A 23,746-nucleotide genomic window follows, 5' to 3' on the forward strand; every position below is an offset into this window, starting at 1 on the left:
GGCTTCTAAAGCATGGGAAGAGTTTAAGGAAGAACTTAAAAGGGAAATGAAAGAGTTTAAGAGCAAGATTGAACGCGATTTAAGGCATGAATTGAGAGAAATGAAGGATAGTTTGGACTTCGTTAACAAAGAGTACGAAGATGCTAAAAGTAAGAATGAGCAGCTCGAAAGAGAAAATGAAGCGCTGAAAGAAGCAAATAAAACACTTCTAGATGAGAGTAACAAGGCAAAAAAGCAACTTGAGGAGCACGAAATAAGAATAACAGCGAGTGAGCAATACTCAAGAAATCGAAATGTTGAAATAAAAGGAGTGAAAAAGGAGGATAGTGAAGACTTGATGAAGATCGTCAGTCTAATTGGAAATGCCTTGGAAGAACAAGTCACACCAGATGACATTGAAGTGTGCCACAGGACGAGGACTCGCAACGAGTCGTCTCATAACATTGTGGTACAATTTAAGACCAGATCAAGGAGGGATTCCTTGCTTCTCAAAACAAGGCTTTCAATGAAAAACCTGGACGAGAACAACGAGGAGAGTTCCATTTATGTAAATGAGCACTTATGTCCCGTAATGAAGAAACTGTTGGGAATCACTGTTGCAAGGAAGAAGGAATGTAAATGGAAGTTTGTGTGGACCAGGGACGGAAGGATTTTTGCTCGCAGAGATGAAACCTCGAATGTCATTAATGTTCGAAGCGACATTCAGTTGATTGTCTAATGCACACCTAAAACTGTATAGTGTCGACTCTTTTGTCCGAAATGGCATTACTGCCGCTGGATATCAATAACATTTTTCATTCAGAAGCAATAAACGGCTTGAAATGCTTCCATTTGAATATTAGATCTGCACTGAACAAAGAGGATCAGTTGCACGTCCTTCTAGAAAATTTCACATTTAGTTTTGACATAATGATGTTGACAGAAACTTGGTATTGCTGCGACAGTGATGTCATGGTGGACAGGAACTACAGCACCTATTTCTTAAACAGATACAATAAGAGAGGAGGTGGTGTACTGCTAAACGTGAAGAAGAGCCTGAATTGCAACTTGCATGAAGAGTTCTCTTTTGTCAATGAACACATTGAATGCTTAGCTGCTGTTAGTTCTAAACACTTTTTTGCTGTCATCTACCGCCCTCCTGATGGCAATATAAGTAGTTTCTTTTCTTGCTTAGAAAGGCTCCTTTGTTATACAAATGAAAATGGTCTGACACTGGTATTGGGAGGGGACTTTAATATTGATTTGTTAAGCCAATCACCAGTGCAACGTCACTTCCAAACTATACTCTCTTCAAATGGGTTCTACAATTTAATAGACACGGCAACCCGCATAACGATAAGCCCGAGCACATTGATCGACCTCTTTATAACAAATCTTCCAACCCATGAGACTTAAGCAGGCGTTTGCGCTGAAACCATAAGCGATCACCTACCCATTTTTATGTTCACTAGGCTACCCGTAACGAACTCTGATACCAAACATGATGTTCGGTTTACAAAGCAGAACATTAACAAAAGAACGTTAGACAATTTTCGGGGGAAATTAATGGAGCTAAACTGGAATCCTGTTTACCGACTAAACTCGGCAAATGAAGCCTACAACGAATTTCTGAAGCTCTTTACTTTCGCCTACTATCAGTCTTTCCCGGTGGTTCTCATTAAGAAAGCTACGAAGTCTCGCAAGCCTTGGATTACAAATGAGTGCCTAGCAATGATGTAAAAGAAAGGAAAACTATATAAAAAGTTCCTGACCACCCGTGAACCAAATGACTGGAAGAAATTTAAGCAACACAGGAACAAAACAAACGCACTGCTAAGAAATGCAAAACGTAATTACCTGTACAATATTTTCGAACCTGGTAGCAACAGAAATACCCAAATAATATGGAAAAATCTAAATGAACTGTTAAACCGTTTTCCCCAAAACAAAGGCCCCACCGACATAACAATAAACAATGATGTACTACGTGATAAAGAATTAGCTGAAGCCTTTAATCATTTTTTCATAAACGTGGTTTCAAATTCTTGCTCGCTCTCAAGTTCTTGCCCTTTAGCGACGAATGCTGTAGTCAGGAACCCTAACACACTTTTTTTAGACCCAACTTCTGAAGGTGAAATCTACACAGTGTTTGTTTCACTTAGTAACAGCCATGCCACTGACATAGATAATATTCAAATAACCCCAGTTAAATATGCTCTTGACCTAATTTTACCACAAGTCAATCACGTATATAATCTTGCCCTCTCAACAGGCGTCTTCCCTGACAGAATGCAGTTATCTAAAGTTATTGCTGTGTTTAAATCCGGTGACAAAAATTCTTTATCTAACTACCGCCCGATTTCTATTTTGCCGGTTTTTTCAAAAGGCTTAGAAACGATAATACATCTCCGAATAACAAAGTTCGCCAATAAGTTTAATCTTATCAGTACCTCTCAGTTTGGCTTTCGTAAAGGCCGTTCTACCGAGACTGCTCTTTTAGCGCAAAAAGAAATAATCCTCAAAGCATTTGAAGAAAGAGAAATAGCTGCTGGCCTGTATATTGATTTTTCGAAGGCATTCGACTGCCTGCACCCCACAACACTACTAAAAAAATTAGAATTGTATGGCATACGAGGAACTGCACTACAACTAATAACGTCAACCATGCAAAAACGGAAGCAATGTGCAACAATCGGAAACTACATGTCAACCTACAAAACAATTAATGCAGGCGTACCTCACGGGAGCATCCTGGGGCCCTTGTTATTTAATTTTTACATCAATGATATCACAAGGATCCCTACAGCAGCAAAATTTGTAATCTATGCTGATGACGCTACTTTGTTGTTTCGAGGCAATAGTTATGACTCCCTGGAAAATAATATTAGGAACTCTCTGAATTATTTACATTCTTGGAGTGTCGCAAATTCGCTGCAGATTAACAGCAAGAAAACAAAAGTCGTTATCTTCACTCCAAGGCAGTCATCAGCGCAACGTATTAATTTAACCTTCGGTGACACAACAATAGAAGTCGTGGATACAATAAAAATACTTGGTGTACATTTTCATAAACACATGTTATGGGACACTCACGTTAACAATATTGTTTCCCGAATTGCCAAAAGCGTCGGCTTACTAGCGAAATTCAAATATTTTCTACCGACCCCAATTAAGTTAATTTTGTTCAATGCATTGTTTCAGTCACATGTAAACTATTTTTTTCTGGTATGGGGAAGCACAACATTTACAAATTTACAACAGATTCACATGCTACAAAAAAAAGCAGTTCGCCTTATCGCAGGGGCAGATCCTTATGCACACACTAGAAGCCTGTTTACGCAATTCAAAGTACTTTCTGTGCATCGGCTTTACTCTTATATTTTAGCCAAAAGATATAAACAGGATGTCCAAAACAATGAGGACCTCATTCAAACCATATCAAATCTAAGTTTAAGAGAAGGTAGATCAACATCGCGGTCACCTGAAATTTGGAAAATTCCATTCATACGCACAACCATCAGCCGTCAAATGCTCGAATATCCACTTCCAACTTTGTTAAATTATCTCCATAAACATGATATTAATATCCGAAGTGTTAGCACCCAAACTCTGAAGAATTTTTTTTTACACAACAAGAGTGATGGTTATGCTCGCTATAATTGTATAATGATGTTTTTCTTTTCTCAGGTGTATTCTGCTGGTCTTGATGTGATGGGGATATCTTATTGTTGTGTAAAATGCATTTTTTTTCTTTTCAGACAAGTAGGTCTTGACTCACTTTCTATGTGTGTATGTCCTCGTGACTATGCTGCTATACATATAAATGTGCAACTGCTGTATGCCTTGTAAATGGAGGCTCGAACCACGTCAAGTGATATGTTTTCACTTTTGTTCGAGTCCCTTTCTGCCTCGACGGAATAAAGTTCAATTTCAATTTCAATTTCAACTGAAAATTAAGGTACCTTGCGGAACAGCAGCACTCTTTCCCGAGTCACAGTCATTCCAGTGAAGAGCGACACAGACCATTCACTTGGATAAGAGAAACTCGCAGGGGTACCGAATACAGTATATCTCCACAAAAAAAAAAGCGTCAAACACTAAATAGCGCCTCATTAAGCCCAGCTGTACCTTTTTAAGCTTTTCGAAACGGATTTGCCGCTCGTTCCTAAGCCATAATGAAGACCGGGTAGGCGGACTAGGTTCGTGTCGAAAATGTTTGTTCATAAGGGGCTCAAAGTTTTCCTCTGAAAAAAAAAAGCAGGGTTGCGCTATTGCTGGGTGGCGCGTGCCCAAATACCTTCTTTTTAGAATGGAGGTGGGGAGGGGGGGGGGGGTATCATGAATCGAGGGAGCACGGGCTCCCAGTCTTCATTAATTGGTTGATTACGATCTTGAAATGGGCTCAGCTAAGACAGACACAAAGATGGGCCAACAAAAGACCCGCAGAGAGAGAGTGACAGAATGCCAATGGTTCAAAAATTCAAATTTGATCAAAAGTCTCGTTCGAACTGCGCTCTTCAGTTCCGTGGTTCTCAATTGCTGATTCCTGCGTGAACATTCCACCCATCACGCTGCCTTAGAAACGCGTGCTTTTCTCTTTGAGAAGAGGAGGGCAAATCGAAGAAAGGAAAGGTGGGCAGCTTGACTAGGCTTAACGTCCGATTGGCCATGCTTTTAGAAACATCACATATGAACAGGGATACGGGAAACGAAAGAAAAGAGGACGTCGTGCCCTGAATGACCAAGAAGTGATTCATCGGCTCTCTGCGCCGTTTCAGTTCATAGTTCTGCTGGATGTAACCAGCACGCCTGCATGCTACGGTGACCCTCTGGACAGTGTCTGCGTCTGCAGATCAATGCAACCCAGCACCCGTAGCTGCGCTTGTGCAATTAAGCGCGAGAGTGACATTCTTAATTAAATACGTTTTCGCTTTAGTAGTGCAGCAACAAAGGCATACACGCGCATCCTGCTTCGCCAACATACTTATACTCTTCAAAGCCCCCGGCCTTCTGCCGTAGCTTTTCACGGCACGTGCAGCGAGTCTTGCGCAGAAAAACCTTTTTTTCTGCCCTTTGACTCCGGTTCTTACCCTGTAATTTATAAAAACACCACCTCATCGCAAACCCGTCTTCAGTCAGCCACACGCTCCAGTAACACGTATCGCACTTTGAAAACTAATCCTTGGCCATGAAAGGAGACAATGAAATGTTGATGCCACTGGCACCACCACCCAATACCGCTCAACGTCTCAGAGGCCTTGAGTAAGTTCCGGAGACTGAGTAGGCAAAACCCTCGAGTAAATTAGGACAAGAACGATCACCCTTCCTTCACCCCCCCCCCCCCCCCCCCCCCGCCCTGTTTTTATGCGGTATCGATTTCTGTCTTGCACGAAAGGTTAAACTAGTATAAGCTAAAGGTAGATTTCGAGGAATTCCGAGAAAATTTCGTACCCAGTCACTACTTACAAAACGCGCTTTGATTACGACTAAAATCGAGAAATTGAAGCGTCCCAAAATATATAAATACTAGCTCGATCTCAGAATAACATACCGCGAGTTGGGGTTAAGTGCTGTCGAAACTGCTGGACTTGCTCAAGCGCACCTATTGTGTGCGGACTTGCAGAGCTGGCGTGTGCGTAATGGCGAATCAAAGAAAGCATTTTCCAACGGCCACACGCGGCTTGAGCTAGCATAAAAATGTAGGCCAGGAGGAAAAATTACTCCTAACTACGCGCCTTTAACATGAGTGATTCGAGAAGCTCTATGCAAAATTTTAATGAGCGAGCGAAATTCTTCTGCACTCTTAGGGAGGCAGCGAAGTACAAAAAAATTCCTGGAAAGAACTTCGGTCTGAAGAGATTAAAACTGAGCGAATGTTTGCAACGAAGAACCGATGTAGAGAATTACTCCTATAACGTCCCTTCTAATCACCTCGATGTTGCCAATTAAGGCGCAAAAAAATACTAATAAGCCTACCTGCGCTTTTCATTACAGGTTCTCTCGGAAGTTCTCGAAAAAGATTTGGGGCCCCTCAGCGAATTCGGCGCAGAAAACGCTTTCGCGCACTCACAAAATATCGCGACGGAAGGCGGCAACAGTGAGCATGACTGCGCACGGCACCCGGCGACTCGTATGCTGCAAAATGATTTCGCTTTGACTTCCTTGTCAAGCGCACAGCATGAAAACATAATTCCATACGAGTTTCCATTGGCCCGTCGGCGTAATACGTTTCAAGCGTTCGCCTCCCGACTAATGAGGATGAAGCTGAAGGAAAGAGGCACGAAGGAGAGTGAGAGAAAGGGGGTGAACTCTAAAACTGCATAGATTAGACGAATGAGAAAATGAAACGCGCAAATGAGTGGATGAAGCCGAAAATCCTCGAAACGAATGGATGCATAATCACCTTGTTTTGACTATCGCATGATCAGTCAAAATTTTTTAACAGCTAAGTGCTAGCTTACGGCGGGGTGAACCAAGCTTTCCTGCCAACCCGTCTCGGATTCTCATCGACCCCGTAGAGTCTCCTAAGTTCTTTCGGAGCCTCGTCGTCACTGAAAATCACGTAACAAAAGAAAGAAAACCACCCATTGCCGGAAGTGTGTGTTCGCAATTGTTTACGCCACCTCTGTTCATCCTTATAGGGAACACCGAATTATTACTCCAGCGCTGATTACAGCTCGGGTCTGACGAGGACCCTCGCAGATTAATCTCTTTTCAACTGCTGTCCCACTGACGTGTTTACTCGGCCACTTAATTTCGCAGTAAGCTATAGAAGATGTTCCAGTTATGTTATGTTAACCTGTGTTCAAATTTAGTGTTCACTCTGAATGCAGATCCCACTGTAAAGCAGCACCACACTTGTTCACTTGTGGATCCCTTCGAAGTTATGATTTATAACAATGAATGAGTTGGCATCTCTCTCATGTTTAGCACTACTTCTGTATATAGTGTAGCCCTCACTATTTTCATACTAAATTAAATTTATTCAACAAATAACGGGGGAATTCTACAGATGCTGCACAAAACGCATGAAAGAGATAACATGCTACGGGATAAAAGTCTAACCCAAAGCTTCTGTGTTCAACGTGTGTGGTACCCGGAAGTGCCGTGTGTCATCCTAAAAGACCTGAAGGCACCTTTACCTTGTGAGTGCGCATTAAAAAGGGCTCCTTTAGGTCAAGTCTGGAATGAAAAAATGCATTTTTTCATTGGACAAAATTTTTGTCTAAGCAAAGCAAACTAAACTGCTGAAATGAGATTCTTTCGAGAAAGCACAAAGTGCCGTTGGCGTGGTTTAGATAGGAGAAGCGTTCTAGCTCCTTCCTGGATCTCTGAATTCGCTTTCTACAAAAAAAAAAAAAGGACGCGTACGCCGGAATCGCCGAAGAGGAATTTGAACGAGCGAACCAGCTATCACTGATGCGGCAGTTCTCAATTACAGCAGTGGCAAGACATTTTCTGCCAAGATAGCTTCACTAATAGAAAACTCGAGTGCCGTGCACGCGCTACTCATCTGGAGCTGTTGGCGCATGCGCGCCCAGTCTCTTCGTTACTACACTTCTCAGTGTGACATCGACTGACATGTTGCGTTGACTTTCGTTGTCCTTGATGATTAGTAACGTCGACTTGACGACACGAACATCTTGAGAAATTTTGTTTTGGCAGCCTATCGAAATTCGGTTGTTTCGTCAAATTCGCTTCAGGAGCCGTCTTGGTAGGCATGACGTTGTTCTTCCTTTACCACCGAAAGGGTGCCGTAACATAAAAAAAGAAACGGTAATCAGCGACGTTTCACGGTAAATATCGACACTTCGTACTGAGTGCTGAAGGGGTGTCAACTTCAACAAGCGAAGTGTAAATGTATTGTTTACGTTTTCAAAATAACCAGCAATTAGCGATAAGTCTTTTAGGACGGGCCTCATACTACTGACTGGCTGTATGCGGTGCCTGGCTTCCGCTGCTCCTACGGCTCCTTAGTGTGTAACCGAGTTGAAGCCTTCGCAGCGAAGTCAGGATAGTTCGCGAATGAACTCGTATAAGGTTGCACCCTCCTCCAGTGTGCATAAAACGCAGTGAACCTATTTTCAATCAGTCTCTACTTCAGGTAACCTCGAAACTCCTTCCTTCACCTGTAATTCATATTCTTTAATTATTTATCTTCACGCTTCTTATGAAAGTGTTCGTAATTTCTTCGTAAATTTTGACACTGATAAGAGCTGACCCGATGAGATACCCAATACATTTCTTGGCTGTTTGGACTAGTACTTATTTCTCTGCTATTTTCTAAAATCTCTCTCAACAGCGACAGCTCCTTCGTCATGGTAACTTACGAATATCCTCGCTCTGCAAAAATTCGATAACATGCAGATATTGTCCAAATATAGACAGCTTGACAACCTAATCATCTAAGTTGCTAGAAGATATAGTTTTACCGGAGTCCAAGAATGTCTGAGTAACCTTCAGCATTTTTTAACGCGAAAGCGTTAAGGAGCTCGTGCCGCAGGAAAGCCGGTGTCGTCGGCGTCTTTGGCCGTGAGCGAAAAATGGGGCATCTCGGCGGACACCTGAACCGGGCCTAAGGGAAGAGATTTTAACGCGACAGCGTTAAGGATTGATTGATTGATTGATTGATTGATTGATTGATTAATTGATTGATTGATTGATTGATTGATTGATTGATTGATTGATTGATTGATTGATTGATTGATTGATTGATTGATTGGTTGGTTGATTGTACCGATCGATCGATTTTTCCTTTCCTTACGGCGCGATCCGGGTGCCCAGCGAGAAATGTGAGGCAGGCGTCATTTCCTTTCCTTAAAAGCAATTGCTCATTTCATTTTCTTTCCCTTACGGCCCGGTTCGGGTGACCGCCGAGATATGCGAGACGGGCGTCCTTTCCTTAAATTGTCCAACGGGCCACGCGTCACGCCGAACGGGCGGCTGCGACACGCTTTCGCGTCTCACACTTAAAGACGAAGCTTAGGTGTCCCCTAATTTTTATTATAAGCGAATGTTCGGACCCCGTAGAGTATCTGTTACGGGTCCAATTGGACTTGTTTTTGGAAATGTGGCGGAGGGTTTGAAGTTTGCTTCACTTCCGCCACCGGTTGGCCCGGTATTGCACTACCTCTGGGATCGATCTTGTCTTTAGCGCGTCTTTACTATCCTGTCTTTCTATCTCATCTTTTAACTCTCCTACTATCTGCACGTGTTAGCGATTGTGGCTCGGCATGAGCCAGTGAGCAGGCCTGTACACTTTCCTTTTCTTTCTTCCTGGCAACAACAGACAGACAGATATAGGTGTTAATGCTTTTTGAGGAAAAGAAATGGCGCAGTAACGGACTTCTTGGTGGACACTTTACACACGCAGTGACGCAAGAGATGAAAGAGGGAGTGAAAGAACAGACAGAGAAAAATGTAAATTATGGAGGTAAAACGCCAAGGCGCCCGTGTGCTGTGCGATGTCAGTGCACGTTAAAGATCCCCAGGTGGTCGAAATTATTCCGGAGCCCTCCACTACGGCACCTCTTCCTTCCTTTCTTCTTTCACTCCCTCCTTTATCCCTTCCCTTACGGCGCGGTTCAGGTGTGAGACAGATACTGCGCCATTTCCTTTCCCCAAAAACCAATTATTATTATTTTTTTATATCGCGTTCTGTGAAGAAAGGTATAGGAAATCGTAAATACTGTTTGAATTTTACAGCTTTTTCAAGACAGGCCAAGCAATTAATTAAAACTTTGAGGCTAAATATGGAGCGCAGTGTGTATATTGAAAATGAATAGGTTTCTTTTATTGTTACGCAAATGATCATAGTAAATATTCCTGCATACCCACTACGACTTTGTGCGCAGATTATAATAGCGCGAGAAACCCCGCTGAGAGGGCATAAGCACAGCAACGTTAACGTCTGCTTCGGGCGCTGTTACCCATTTAACGATTTTTGCCACTAAACGAACAACACGCGGAAAAAAAAAAAAACGATTTTTAACACGATAGCGTTCAGAAGCTCGTATCGCAGAAAAGCCGGTGTCGTCGGCCGTTAGCGAAAAATACCTCCTCCTCCTCCTCCGCGTGAGCGACAAAAAATTGGCTGTTGCTTAGCTCGGCTATGCCAGGATATATGTAGCAAGAGGTACCGTTTCCATGGCTGAGCTTGTTATGGTCACTGTATGTTTAGCAATGAGAGGCATTGGGTATACACATATATTCATTTTGCTTGGCAGAGACGAAGACTGCCCGATGATCTGTGGAGTAGCATCCAGCGATCTCAATTTTGTCTACACCGTATTTCGACTTGATAGAGTCTCTGTGGTATACAAGGTCTATGGCAGTTCCCCCTTTGTGTAGTCTGGACGTGACGGTCCGGAGCTAAAGTCAAACTTTCCTTTCATAGACTAGGAGAGTCCTGTTGAAATCACCCAAAGTCGCACAGAACTGTGAAACTGTGCCATAGGCTGGTATGCACGTGGCAACCACATCTATCGTCACCTTTACAGATGTTCGCGGTGCCACGTGTACTCCATGGATGATAATGCCGCTTTCCAGAAGCTGAACACAGCAGGCTTCACCATTATTCACCGCGATCGAGGGGAGATGTCTGTTAGCGGTGATACATCGTTTCACGTACACATAGACTCCAGCGTTCTTATTTGCTTCAAGCCAACTACCACGCGACAACCTTAGCATCGAAAGAGTTTATCTTATTTTGTCTATACCGTTGTATAGCAGCGGCTGGACTCTCCTTCTCTGCATGCATGTTGAACGTTGTGATACAGACGCCCACTACAACTCCGCCTTTTACAACAATGCTCCGTATGCGAAGCACGGTTCGGGTAATAGCGACGTACGGCGAGGCGGCGAAGAAGAACGCGGCGCAGCTGTGGGGTCTCTCTGGTTTCCGTAGTATCGGTGCATGCGCACAGCTGCTCACCCGTGTGATGTCACGCTCGGCTTCGGCGGTGGAGCGGGCGCGCGGCCACGGTGACGGCGAATCACACGCCGCACTTTGCTTCTCTTCGGTTGCCATGGTAATGGCGCATGCGCACAACTTTCCTCTCCCATTTACCGCGAAATGCTCTGCTGGTAGACTAGTGTAGCCCTCGCTAAAAAATCTCTCCTCCTCCGCGTGAGCGAAAAATCCCTCCTCCTCCACGTGAGCGAAAAAGCCTTCCTCCTCCGCGTGAGCTAGAAATCCCTCCTCCTCCACGTGAGCGAAAAATCTCTCCTCCTCCACGTGAGCGAAAAATCCCTCCTCCTCCGCGTAAGCGAAAAATCCCTCCTCCTCCACGTGAGTCAAAGATCTCTCCTCCACGTGAGCAAAAAATTCCTCCTCCTCCGCGTGAGCGAAAAATACCTCCTCCTCCACGTGAGCGAAAAATCCCTCCTCCTCCACTTGAGCGAAAAATACCTCCTCATCTGCGTAAGCGAAAAATACCTCCTCCTCCGCGTGAGCGTTAAATCCGGCCTTCTCCACGTGAGCGAAAAATTCCCCCTTCTCCACGTGAGCGATTAATCCCTCCTCCTCCGCGTGAACAAAAAATATCTCCTCCGCGTGAGCAAAAAATCTCTCCTCCGCGTGAGCGAAAAATCTCTCCTCCTCCACGTGAGCGAAAAATTCTCCCTTCTCCACGTGAGCGAAAAATACCTCCTCCTCCACGTGAGCGATTAATTCCTCCTCCTCCGCGTGAGCAAAAAATCTCTCCTCCGCGTGAGCGAAAAGTCCCTCATCCTCCGCGTGAGCGATAAATCCCTCCTTCTCCGCGTGAGCGATAAATCCCTCCTCCTCCGCGTGAACGAAAAATCCCTCCTCCTCGCAATGTACGCCACTGCCCCAACAGATGGCGCGCGACGGCAGCGCCTTCAGCTCGTGTCGTTCGGTCGCAGTGGGGCCGTGCGGGCACGCAGGAGTCACGCGGCGAGCGGCGAGCAGCGCTGCGCACATCCAAAGCGCGTTCACCACGAAGCTTGCGGCTTGCTGCCCGTTCGTTCGGCGCGGAAGCTGTGCTGGCGTTCGTGGCATCGGGTTTGTCGAGAACGATGTGCCGACGAACTACGACTGCAACTTAGTCCCGCTCGTTTCGGCAAGGCGCATGACAGCGCTTATACGTGGTTTGCCGCTCCGCGCGTCCATTTCACCGTATGGACGCAGTGCGATGTGTCTAACGGGCAAGGCGTCGCGCCGAACGGGCGATGGCGTTCCGCGGACTCCCTTCCCTGGCAGTGCTGCAACACGCTGTCGCGTTCCACTCTTAAAGGCGAAGCTCAAGCGTCCTTAATTTTTGTTTGTACTTTATATTTGCAGACTTGCCGAAGGCATTTCACACTGTCGCGCTCTACAAATTCTTCCAAAGGTCAACTACACTAAAAACCTTATTCCTGTTAACGGGATAGCCACTTTTCTCAACCAACGCTCACATTACGTCTACTTAATTTCAACAAAATCATCTTTCATTGATGTCTAATCAGCCGTCCCACTCGGTAATGTTTTGGGCCCACCTAATTTCTTGCTCTACACCACTTATCTACTGCCTCATATATTAATATGCGCCTGCACACGCTGATGAGTATGTGCTTTATGGTAAAGTTAAATCCCTCCCTCCCCTTATCACGATTGTTCATTATTGACAAGCCTTTCGCGAATTTCTGTAAGGAGCGCGCTATCTGTCAAATTAACGCTAATTTCCACAAAACCGTTTTATATGGCTCTTCAGACAGCCATCTAATTCATTGTTGATATGTTCGTTCAAAGACAATTACCTAAAAGATGTTGTGGAAAGAAATACGTCAGCCTTACATTCACGAAAGATGTGTCCTGGCCTAAAATTAACACATCGATCTGGGTCTAACACAGTTCTCCAAGACTTGGATACTCACACCGCACTTTGCGTTTTGTTCCATTATATGCCAAGTTACTTCCTTTTGCCCAATCCAAAATACGGTTGCGTCGTTTGGGGTCCACGTGACCTTGTGGATGCATACAAATTGAAATCGGTAGAGAAAAGGCCCGTTCGTTTTGCAGTTCACCGATATGACAGATTATTTTTTTGCTTTCACATCTGTCTGATCTGCGCCTCACTACATTTTTCTCACGTCGTAGTAATTTTACACGCTTTAAATCTCCGCGATTTGAGTCACTTAGAAACTATTGAAAATTTCTTAAGTCGTCATCGTTTAGAAGCTATCATGATCTACACATTTCATACACAATCCTCGTATTTACTTCCTCAGAAACAGTTTTTTCCTCGTACCATAAAAATTTGCATCAGCATTCCTATCCTTGCTCGTGTTCTGCCTTTGAGAGAATTTTTAGGTTTTGCGATTTGTAGCGGACGTGTTTTTATTTGCGTTTCCGTGTGATTCCACAGTATGTTTTATGCTGCTCAATGTTAGGGTTGTGTCCATGCGTTATTTCATTTTTATCTCCTCTTTCCTTAGACTCACGTGAGGCAGCAGTATGTGAAAATAAAACAAAATAAATTACGTTTCGTGTAAAAGTTCCGGCACGTGCATTCGATTGCCTCAGATATTCTCAGATACGTGTATAAACGACATACAAGACAATACACGACCCTACACGCGCCAAAGCTTGTGCAACGGTGTTCCTACAGGTGTAGAGCACTGTACTCTCCACTGTGTAAATGGCTGACAGTCAATCACGCTAGACTTTTAGCAGACGAAATAAAATCGATTTACCTTAAGCCTTTCCGCATTAGCCATTATTCAAAGCCTTGTAGCCGGCACACATCATATGACGGGCGCATCCACGAAACTGGAATTGGTGATTTAGGATTGGTGACTACCTGTCATTCCCTGCAACACCATCACAAGGTAAGCATGCAGGCGGGAACCGATCTTGATTGAACGCTCAACGTTGAGGCCTCCAAATTTTGAACAAACTAAAACTCGACGCGCTGAGTATAACTCCTGTCGATGTTTGTTTATTAAACGCAAACTTGACTTGTACGTCTGTTCAAGAAGAAAAGCGATCATTTTGCATAATGTAAATGCGAAGTAAAGTCAGTTTTATGCCAGCTTGAATCGACACACACGTCACGGGTACCCACGGACGCATCCATCACTGTACATACATGAAAAAGGCGCGTGTTGTCGGCTTTTATGAAGCTCTCGGTAATTCAAGAAGCAGGCTTTGCAAGGCCACGGACGGACCGCAGTACGTCAATGTTACACGATAGGCATCTTTACTTCAGTGTATTTCGAGCTTCTTGTTGAGTCTTATACAAGACCGATTTGTTGACTTTCAGCGCCTTGCATCTACACATGACAGAATTATTTTTTGGTTTTCTGTTTTTTATGCGTGAATAAATCTTATAGCTGCGCGAACAAACGTGTCTTTAAAAATTACTAGAGTTAGCTCAAAGGCGGGAGGAATTTTCAGTGCAGCACGGAAAGTTTTAATCTTTCCAGGGCTTGCCTTCGGTTTCGTAGGACTTGCCTAGGACGAGCTCTGCTGCGCCGTCTGTTGCGGATGCAGAGACAAAACGCAGAAAAATAGGCTTAAAAAAAAACTCTCGACGCAGTGGTGCTTAGTGGCTACTTTTTTTTATAGTTTCCGAAAAAAAAAACATTCTGCATTTTCGGGATTGTGTTATCGTTTGGACAGAATTCAAAAAATTGTACCCTTGGACATCAACTTTTGTTTCAACAGTAATTACATAATTGTCCCTTGCGTTTTTGTCTCAATGCAGTTTAGGGCATCTATAATAGCTGAGGTGGCGCAGAAAGCGCTGAGAGCTATCGTAGAGGCACTGACTAATGTCGATAGAAAAAAAAACATATTAAGTAATGTCGGCCAGGTTCCAGCCCAGGCCGCAGCTAAGGTCCTTTTCACGAACTACTTTCCAGTGTCTGGAGTCAAACCACCGAACTCTCAATCCAACTACAGACGCTCTTTCTGGGCATATCATGCGCAGTTCTACTTCGGTCTGCGAGGCAATCTCCGATGTTTCTTTATTGAGCCACTGCTGATGGCACACATCTGATGCCAAAGAGTTTAGCGAGTGCTACTTAAGCTGGCGTTAGAAGCGATGTTTGCGCAAGTTTTAGTCGAAGCCGTCAGGTGCAATAAAGTTCGAAGAAGGCTATCGTGACGCATGAGCTTACCTTTACTTCACCTCACTCTATTACTTGGGGCCTTTATTTCTCGATGCACTGCGTTACTCGATACCGTTTGGTAACCCAATAAACCAGACGTGACGCAGCCCTGACCAGATGAACCTTAAAGAGTAGGAACCTAATCTAACTTGATGAGGCGAACGTGGAATCTCGGGACAGATTCAGAAAGACGACGGCTCTACTCCCGAAAGTAAGTTGAGATTGTTTATTAAAGGGGAAAAAAAGGGGGGGGGGGGCGAGGAAAGGATGCCAACAGCGCCGTAACTGCCTAGCTCAAGGCTGTCACCTGGACGTCGCCAACAAGCTCCCAAAACGAAACGAACTAAAAAGGTGTTTCGAATCTCTGAAGAACGTTTTTCCAGGATTGAAGGCCTAAGGAAAACACTCAACGTTTCCGCGATCCGTTAGCCCTCGAATGTAATTTTGCAGGAGTTCACTGAGTTTCAAAACAAACTCCTGCGAGGCTTAGAAACGCTATTCAATTTTGTGCTTCGCGGACATGTAGCTCCCATTTCCTTCCCTGCGAGACTTTGAACTGAAAGCAACTCTCTATGCGTTACGTTTACAGTGGATGTAGAAGTTACCTATAGTGTTTTATTTTTACCAAGCTTCAATACGACACCGATGACAGCAAGAGTGTAAACTCTGGTAACCGGACGTGACGCAAACACTACAGATTTTTTCACTGCCTCCCGCGAAACTGAGACAACTACTTCACACCTGCAAATACTTTGTGCGTGTTCACTGTCGCTGTCCTATTTAAGTAAGCTCACGCGGGCACAGGGGACGGAATTAATCTATTTACGGTTCACGTCACGAACAATGGGCCCCGAAGGAAATATCCATGATGTACGCTGTCAATGTTCACTTCGAGCTCTCGGTAAACGTTCAGACAAATCGCTCACGCTGATATTACTGCCGCAAACGGGTGTCTCAGCTTACACATTCATTGTCGCCATCATCAGCAGCACCAGCTAGGCGTAGCGCAATACAAGTCAAACTCGTCTCCCAATAACCTGAACTTAACCTCTCCTACGCTAGCCGCGGCCACAGTGTCCTAAAGATTCAGACCCCCCGCCCCCTCCCCTTCGCACACAGATCCTTTAACATCATCTCCTCAACAGGACCTACTGCCACCCCAAACTACGTGTTCCTCATATCAAAATATGTTTGCTGTTCTCTGAATTACAAGCACATTTATTTGCCTTGATTTTAGGCAACGCATTTAGAGAGAAATAAATAAATCGCGATCATTGGGAATTGCCGTTTAGTAATGTAGTTTACTAAGCGCCAGTGTTTGCGTCCGTCTTTATTGTCCATGTCAGTATACTTAACTGAGCTACAAAACGACAGACTAAGATGTAATACAAACAAAAGGTGAGCAATTGTTTCTTCCATTCTCTCACTTAATTGCCATCGTCCCTGTGCGCAATTAGGTATATCAAAGGAATCGTCATCTTCGCACCGACATTGAAAACCCGACGCATCCCTAAATGCTTTGTGGCCAGCAGGCTACTCCGCTTATTCTCACATACCCGGCTGGCCTACCTTTTATTTCTAACATCGCTTACATTCCTTCCTCGGCCACCTGTTGTAACTGCATGCGGCGAGATGGGCAGAGGGTGTGCACTATGCCGTTGTTCCTTTTAAGCTAGGCACTCTCTAGGCATCTCTTCTCTTTAGAGACAACGATACACACAACAGGTCACCTAAGCAATGGACTGCAAGAAAAGCCTTGCGAAACACGCAGCAAAAACCCTCCGGCGGCGCGCGCGTGCGAGCTTCCTCCTGTCTTTCCGCGTGCGCCGAGTCATGGATCACTCCTTCGCGCGCGGCTCAAATTGCGCGGCGCTGAGATGTTGCAGAAGCGGTCCTCTACTATTTGGTGCTCGCTTTAATCGATTTCGGCCCCCCGGAGAGACGGCCCGTTTGACTGATATGGAGTGGGCGAGGCCTCTTCGCGGACCGTTTTGCGGAAAATGACTGCCTCGCCGGCCTCTCTCTACCAATGCTGCTGCCTCATTCCGTTCTTGTTACTCACCTCTCTGTTCCCATTCTTCTTCTTCTTTTATCTCTCCTCTTCATTTTTTCACCGTTCCTTTCCCCCCGGCGGATTTCTGACAGCAACATCTGCGTTATCGCTCACTTCAGCCTCCCCGGGGTGGCGTTGAGATAGGGCCCGCGAGTGCGCACACCCCTTGAAACGAAGAGCGCGCTCCCAGCTCTCTATTTCTCCATTTTTTTTACTCCAAGAACGTCCGAGGAGAAGCGCCCAGCGTATTTCCTGCCCACTTCTCGCTTCCGGACTTGGCCGCAACTTAAGACGAGCTGGCTTCCGTGGAAACAGCATTGTTGGATTGCCTGCTTTAGTGGCGGTGACTTTAAGCCATATTACGCACCTTATAGCCCGGTTTCGTCATTTTTTACATGGCGTGTTCAGAGAAAAAACGCAAACAAAAATAAACTGAGGAGTTGTGTCCGCTGCGCCATGTTTGATGCCTCATAGAGGAAGATTGTTATAGGAAGGGAAGCAGCGGAAAGTGCCCCACCACGAGTGGACCGCTGCAAAGTCTTCCGTAAGAGAAAAATTGCAACGGGAAAAGGGGGTGAAAGGAAAGAAAAAAGGAATAATGTAGAAACAGAAACGACGTCTAGTCTATTAGCTCAGGTGGAGTAGACACAGCGTACACTGGGATCCTGTCTGTGATGCCACAACACACCGAAGACCTAGAGACAGAAGACAGCCCTGCGAGCCGGGGACTCACAGAAACCAGCGAGTGCCTTTAAATGGGGAAATAGGGAAGAGAGGGGATGGAAGGCAGTTTCTTCCGGAGCGATATTTTTTAAGCAATTTTTTTTAAATAGATGACTCATTTGCGACCACCCCTTGTACTCCCAACCGACCCCTCCGAGACGTGCTCATTAACCCGCTCCTGCTGGAAGAAGGGGTGAGGCACATGTTGAGGGAGATGTTTTTAAACAAGGAACAATAATTTTGAATGAATTATAGGTAAATTGAATCCAACACTAATTCCACTAATTTATGAGAAACCGACTTATCAAGTTCTGACTGCTCACACAGTGCTGCAGCTTGAATAAGCTATTTGTATTGGACCTTTCTTCGGCAACGTGTCACGTTGGTGCGGCCGCGGTCTTTGCTTAAAGTTGCCAGATTGCGCAATGCGTGAAGTGCCGAAGTCCTAGCAAGGCATAAGGGGAAATGCCGCTCGGTGCCGATACCATGCTTTTTGAGAACCCTGCCCACTTGAGCCGAAGCGCAATTACTTACACCCATATCAGAAAACCTGTTTCTATCCCTCAATCAGGGAGCATTTCCAGGCCTTTCATGAACCGCACGTACACGCCGTTGGCATGCGGTGGAGTTGCAGCAAGAACCTGGTGGGCGGTGGCATACCTCGCGTCGCACAGAACCCGGCACAGAAACAGATGTTCTGCACTTAGGAGGAAGACTTAGTACGTGCGTGCGTGTGATTGCAAAGCAGAATCCGCTACACGTACCCTAATTGTCTACAGGTACTGCTGACTCCCACACCCCTCTGTGCGCAGGAAGGAGGGAGTGGGCAAGTAGGGATGTAGGGGATATATAAAGAGGCAGATTGCGTACAGATGAGGGGGTTATTTCCCCGTGGTGATTCCACCCCGTGGAGTCGTCTATACGGGATACTGCTAAGCCCCGCACGACCTAAGGCGTGGGCGGGCCCAGCCCACATTCGCTGACTATCCGTGGTGCCGCAACACCCCAAACGCCTGCAGGCAGCAGGCGCTCGTGCGGGGGAAGCTTTACCCCCAAGCCTCACTCCGCTTTCCTTAATTGCAATCAAGGAAAACGTGGAAAATGCTATTTTGGGACACCATTGCCTCATTTTGGGTGAAACTTGTTGCATCTGCTAAGAACCCAAGGCTGTTCTAGAATGTAACGATATATAATAACTAAGCGTGGCCTGATTTAGGTGCGTGCCTTTTTACTTCGCATTAATGCATATTTTGTCTTGCGGTGCATGTCTCATGATAGTATATATTATTTGTCATATGGTGAGGTACGTGTACTGCTTTGCACAATAATATATCTTTGGCCAATGCTCCTGAAAACTGTCACAGCTTCTGTGCGTTGTGTTGTATGCAAACCTTTTGAGTGAGGAAACTTTATGCGTGCAGAAGGACTGGACAGGACGTTGTCGTGCTGTTTCGTTGCCATTCTGTTTATTTTTTAACCATGTGGCTGCATTACATAACCAGATAGGAAGTAATCATTATCTAGAAGGGTGCCAACATGCCCTTAGAGATCTAAATAAAGATCATCAGAGACTTTGGGGCAATAGAAGCTCAGTTTGGATGTAATTTTTCACAATGCACTGGTTGGAGAATGTGTCAGAATCGAAATAATTTAGAGCTTGATCTTAAAACTTATAAGCTTGGTAACAAAAAGAAGCATAAAATAGCGTGAGGTAGTCTTCCACAGTTTAAACAACAAAACAAATATGCGATGTTACTGTGCACTTGCATATCATAGAACCGACAGGAAAACTTACGCTGGACACCTGTGTTTGGCATGTGTCACAAAAAAAGGAAAACAAATAATCTATTTTATCAAGTGAGCTTTATGTCCTTTAAACAGACTTTAGTTACAAAGCTACAGAGTTTCCTATATTCCATTGTAGCGACATTCTGCAATTTTCGGTAGTTTTTAATGAACAAATGAGAGCCTAGCTAAAATAAAATTCTACTTCCGACAGTCACTATATCTCAATTGACTATTTCAAATGCACCATATATTTCATTTGCGTCCGTGCAGAAGCTGTATAGTGAAATTACTTGGCCGTTAGATTGTATCCAGAAAGTAGATCTGGAAGGTAAATCTGGAGATCCATATTTTATAAATTGCGTTGCGGCCGAAAATAAAGACGGCACCAGCGCAAGCGTCATGTGCCTTTTCTATTCTCTTGTCTCTGTTAAGCGATGTTTAAACAAGAAGAATGCTCACCAACCTAATAATAATAATAATAATAAATGGTTTTTGTGGAAAGGAAATGGCACAGTATCTGTCTCATATATCGTTGGACACCTGAACCGCGCCGTAAGGGAAGGAATAAGGAAGGAAGTGAAAGAAGAAAGGAAGAGAGAGGTGCTGTAGTGGAGGGCTCCGGAATAATTTCGACCACCTGGGGATCTTTAACGTGCACTGACATCGCACAGCACACGGGCGCCTTAGCGTTTTTCCTCCATAAAAACGCAGCCGCCACGGTCGGGTTCGAACCCGGGAACTCCGGTCATCAACCTACCCACCATTCCACATTTTTGAGCGTTAGGCGTCCGATAGGTTCACCCGCTTTTCCGACTTTAAGAGAAAAGGGCTTGCTAAATTTTGGACAGACTGGCAGGAATCGCCATTATTGTGGACATTGCGACATGATATTTTCTGTAGGGCGAATTGCAGGATGCCACTGTCAGAGTCACTGGAGTGGTGTGATTATACGCATGGTTTCGATACTGTCGCAAAATATGCCGTTGAAGATTCTTATTATTATATTAATTAGTAAAACTCAGCACACCTAATATGCAGACGCAGTAGCTATTGCTTCTACCTGGGTTCATTATCATCATAATGATGATAATGAGCCCAGGTAGAACCCAGGTATCATCATAATGATGATAATGACAATTCTAGAACCCAAAACCCCAACTTTGTGATACTTGCTTCCGCCAGGCTTTATTTTGGCACTAGTAGCAAAGTCTGAGTTCCTCGCTATGCTTTTGTAGACTGCTCATGTGCTCGTTTCACAATCTAAAAACTGGAAAAACAGGAATTTGTAAAGAAAGCGCAGCTATAAAATTTGCACTCGAGTTAGGAAAATATTTGGCTCACCTTCACCTTTGCCGAAACTTCCTATACAAATTTCGTATGTTTCCAATCGTCCGAACTATGGGACAGCGTGTCATCTGTTTTATCCCGTCGTGCGATTAAAATATATTAAATAATCTTGAAAAGCAGATGATACCTGATTTTGATTACGCTGGATACGCAGTATTCAATATGAAAACGAGGTCGCAAATTATGGCCTTTCCTCATTGCAGGGCCGCCGCGGTGGCTCAGAACTGGTTATGGCGCTCGGCTGCTGACCCGTAAGATGCGGGTTCGATCCCGGCTGCGGCGGTCGAATTTCGATGGAAGCGAAATTCTAGAGGCCCACGTACTGTGCGATGTCAGTGCACTTTAAGGAACCCCAGTGGTCGAAATTTCCGGAGCCCTTCACTACGGCGTCTCTCATAGCCTCAGTCGCTTTGGAACGTTAAACCACCATAGACCATAAACCGAACCTCATTGTTGGGCAGTTCCTCCTTTCATTTATTTCGAATCGCCTTTTGTTCACCTCTCCTTCCCCATTATTTTTCTTTTTTGTGTGTGTTCTTTCTTTCACTCTTACTCTCTTTTTACTCAGTTCCTTGCCTCCTTTTCACTTGTAATTTTCTTTTCTCATCTCTTACTTTCTTATTCCCCTTCCGTTCGTTTCAGCCTCCGCGGTGGCTCAGTGGTTATGGTGTTCGGCTGCTGAACCGAAAGATGCGGGTTTGATCTCGGCTGAGGCGGTCGAATTTCGATGAAGGCGAAATTCTAGAAGCCCGTGTACTGTGCGTTGTCAGTGCACGTTAAAGAACCCCAGATGGTCGAAATTTCCGCAGCCCTCCAATACGGCGTTCCTCATAGCCTAAGTTGCTTTGGTACGTTAAACCCCTTAAAACGAAACCTTTCTTTCGTTTCGCCACCTCTTCTCCACAAAACAAACGGGGACATCCGAACGGTGCGGTTCTTACACTTCCAATGCCTGTCGTGGTCAGGATTAGGTACGATGGCCGATATCGCACCAAGATATATAATTTCTGATCCGCTGCTTTTCGTGTGCGCAGAAGCTAATTTCTGAAGCGCTTTTCTGCGCGCGGAATACCGGCTCTGTTTGAAAACTAGCCGCCAGGCAAATTTTACAAAATATACTTCCATCGCAACGCTTAAAAAGCAGCAATTATAGTGCTCAGGAAATATATACCATGCCAGTCACACTTGACATGTTACTGAAGAACGCTCAAGACAGATACAAGGAGATAATAAATGATATCTTACGGGACCCAGAAGGAGGAAGAAATGATACGTGCTCCAGTGCGGTACAGGTTTTAAGATTACTCTCGAGAGAAAAGAATCGGAGCGCTGCCGTGAACTGCCTCCTGTTTCAAAACGCATTGGACTAAATACTCATCTGAAAACTTTGAGTGTTCGCGTTTATCTATTGAGAAAGCGTTTAGAAATGCGGCTAAAGGAATCATCTTTCAGCGGCACCTTGATTTATCCACAGGAACTGCGGGAAACAGGTGCGATGACCACATCTAGTTGCTGCATACGCAACCTTAATTTCCGCGGGAGTATAATTTTAGAGAATTTCGCGGACTTCCGACTATTCGCGAGAAAAAAAAAATGTGGGCGATTCGGTTAAAACTGGGAGTGAATTTCGCAGCTCTTAAAGCTGACGTAAGCACTCCCCGGTTACTTCAGCATCATTCCAAATGCGAAATAGCACTCGACGGTTTTGAACCCCTGGGCTGAGAAACTTGCTTGCTGGCTGGCAGATTGGCGCTTGCGCGATGTCATTAAAGATTAAAACGACTTGTCTTTCTTCTAGTCTCGCATAATTTATTCCCCATTAAATATTCTGGGACGCCAACTTTAGCCGATTTGGCAAAATATCGATTCCGGGGGGGTGGGGGGGGGGGGGGGGGGGAAGAAAGGAGGTCGTTTACGCTTTATTTTATTTTGCGTGTGTGAAAGAGTCCCTGAGCTGCTAGTTCGCGATGAAACTGTTTCGTACATATTTTAACGGCAACAGCATGACCGGCAAGGAGACAAAGCTTATCAGTGCGGCTTTGTACTAAGGTGCGGAAATATATTGCATAATTAAGGTTCGTTAAAATTTGAGGCAGTGAGGTCAGCGCCGTCTGAAACAAATATCATTACGTCAGGATGTGTGCACAAAAGCGCAAATAGGGGTGTACAGTGAGGGCGGAGAAAAAAAGAAAATGTGCTAATTCAAGGATTTGTACCGGACACAAATCCTCATTTAAATGGAATAAATGGCAAGAGATCTGATGGCCTATATTACGTACGTATCGTTTTACGCTCGAATGTCTTCTCGATCAGGTACAGCTCTACAATTTCCGTAGAGCTATTGTCACGTGATGGCGACAACGTTGTCGACGATGGACGAGCAGACTGAAGTTGTTCTTAAGCGATCTCTTTATTGAGCTGTCTTGTGACCCCAAATAACTGAACAACTCAGCGGCGGCGATACCAACAAATGCTCGCAGTACCGAATCACAGCCGCTATCCGTCACGCTGATCTTAAAGCTGGCTAAGAACATTCGTGGTAAAGCGTCAAAAGCAACTACAACAATCTCGAACAATGTAGAAGCAGTATCGAGTGGCTGCGATCATTCGAGGTAAAACTAGTGGCATCGCAAAGTGATAAAGCCAAGTGCCAGCGGCTTTCGGCGTGAAAAAACTAAAGTAAAAAGCTTCGCGGCAACGTCTCGGGAGCAACGTCATCAGGTCAACGGCAACGTCATCAGG

General features: G+C 44.9%; 1 protein-coding gene and 1 pseudogene across 1 annotated transcript in view; one reads left to right on the forward strand and one right to left on the reverse strand.

The window, feature by feature from the left end:
* The window catches only part of LOC144126025 (neuroligin-4, X-linked-like), a 73,127-nt gene that overhangs the window by 31,741 nt on the left and 17,640 nt on the right, over positions 1-23,746 (reverse strand). The window lies entirely within an intron of this gene.
* LOC144126396 (U2 spliceosomal RNA) lies at positions 8,962-9,131 on the forward strand (annotated as a pseudogene).

The sequence above is a fragment of the Amblyomma americanum genome, chromosome 3 (assembly GCF_052857255.1).
Source record: "Amblyomma americanum isolate KBUSLIRL-KWMA chromosome 3, ASM5285725v1, whole genome shotgun sequence".
NCBI classification, from domain to species: Eukaryota; Metazoa; Arthropoda; class Arachnida; order Ixodida; family Ixodidae; genus Amblyomma; species Amblyomma americanum.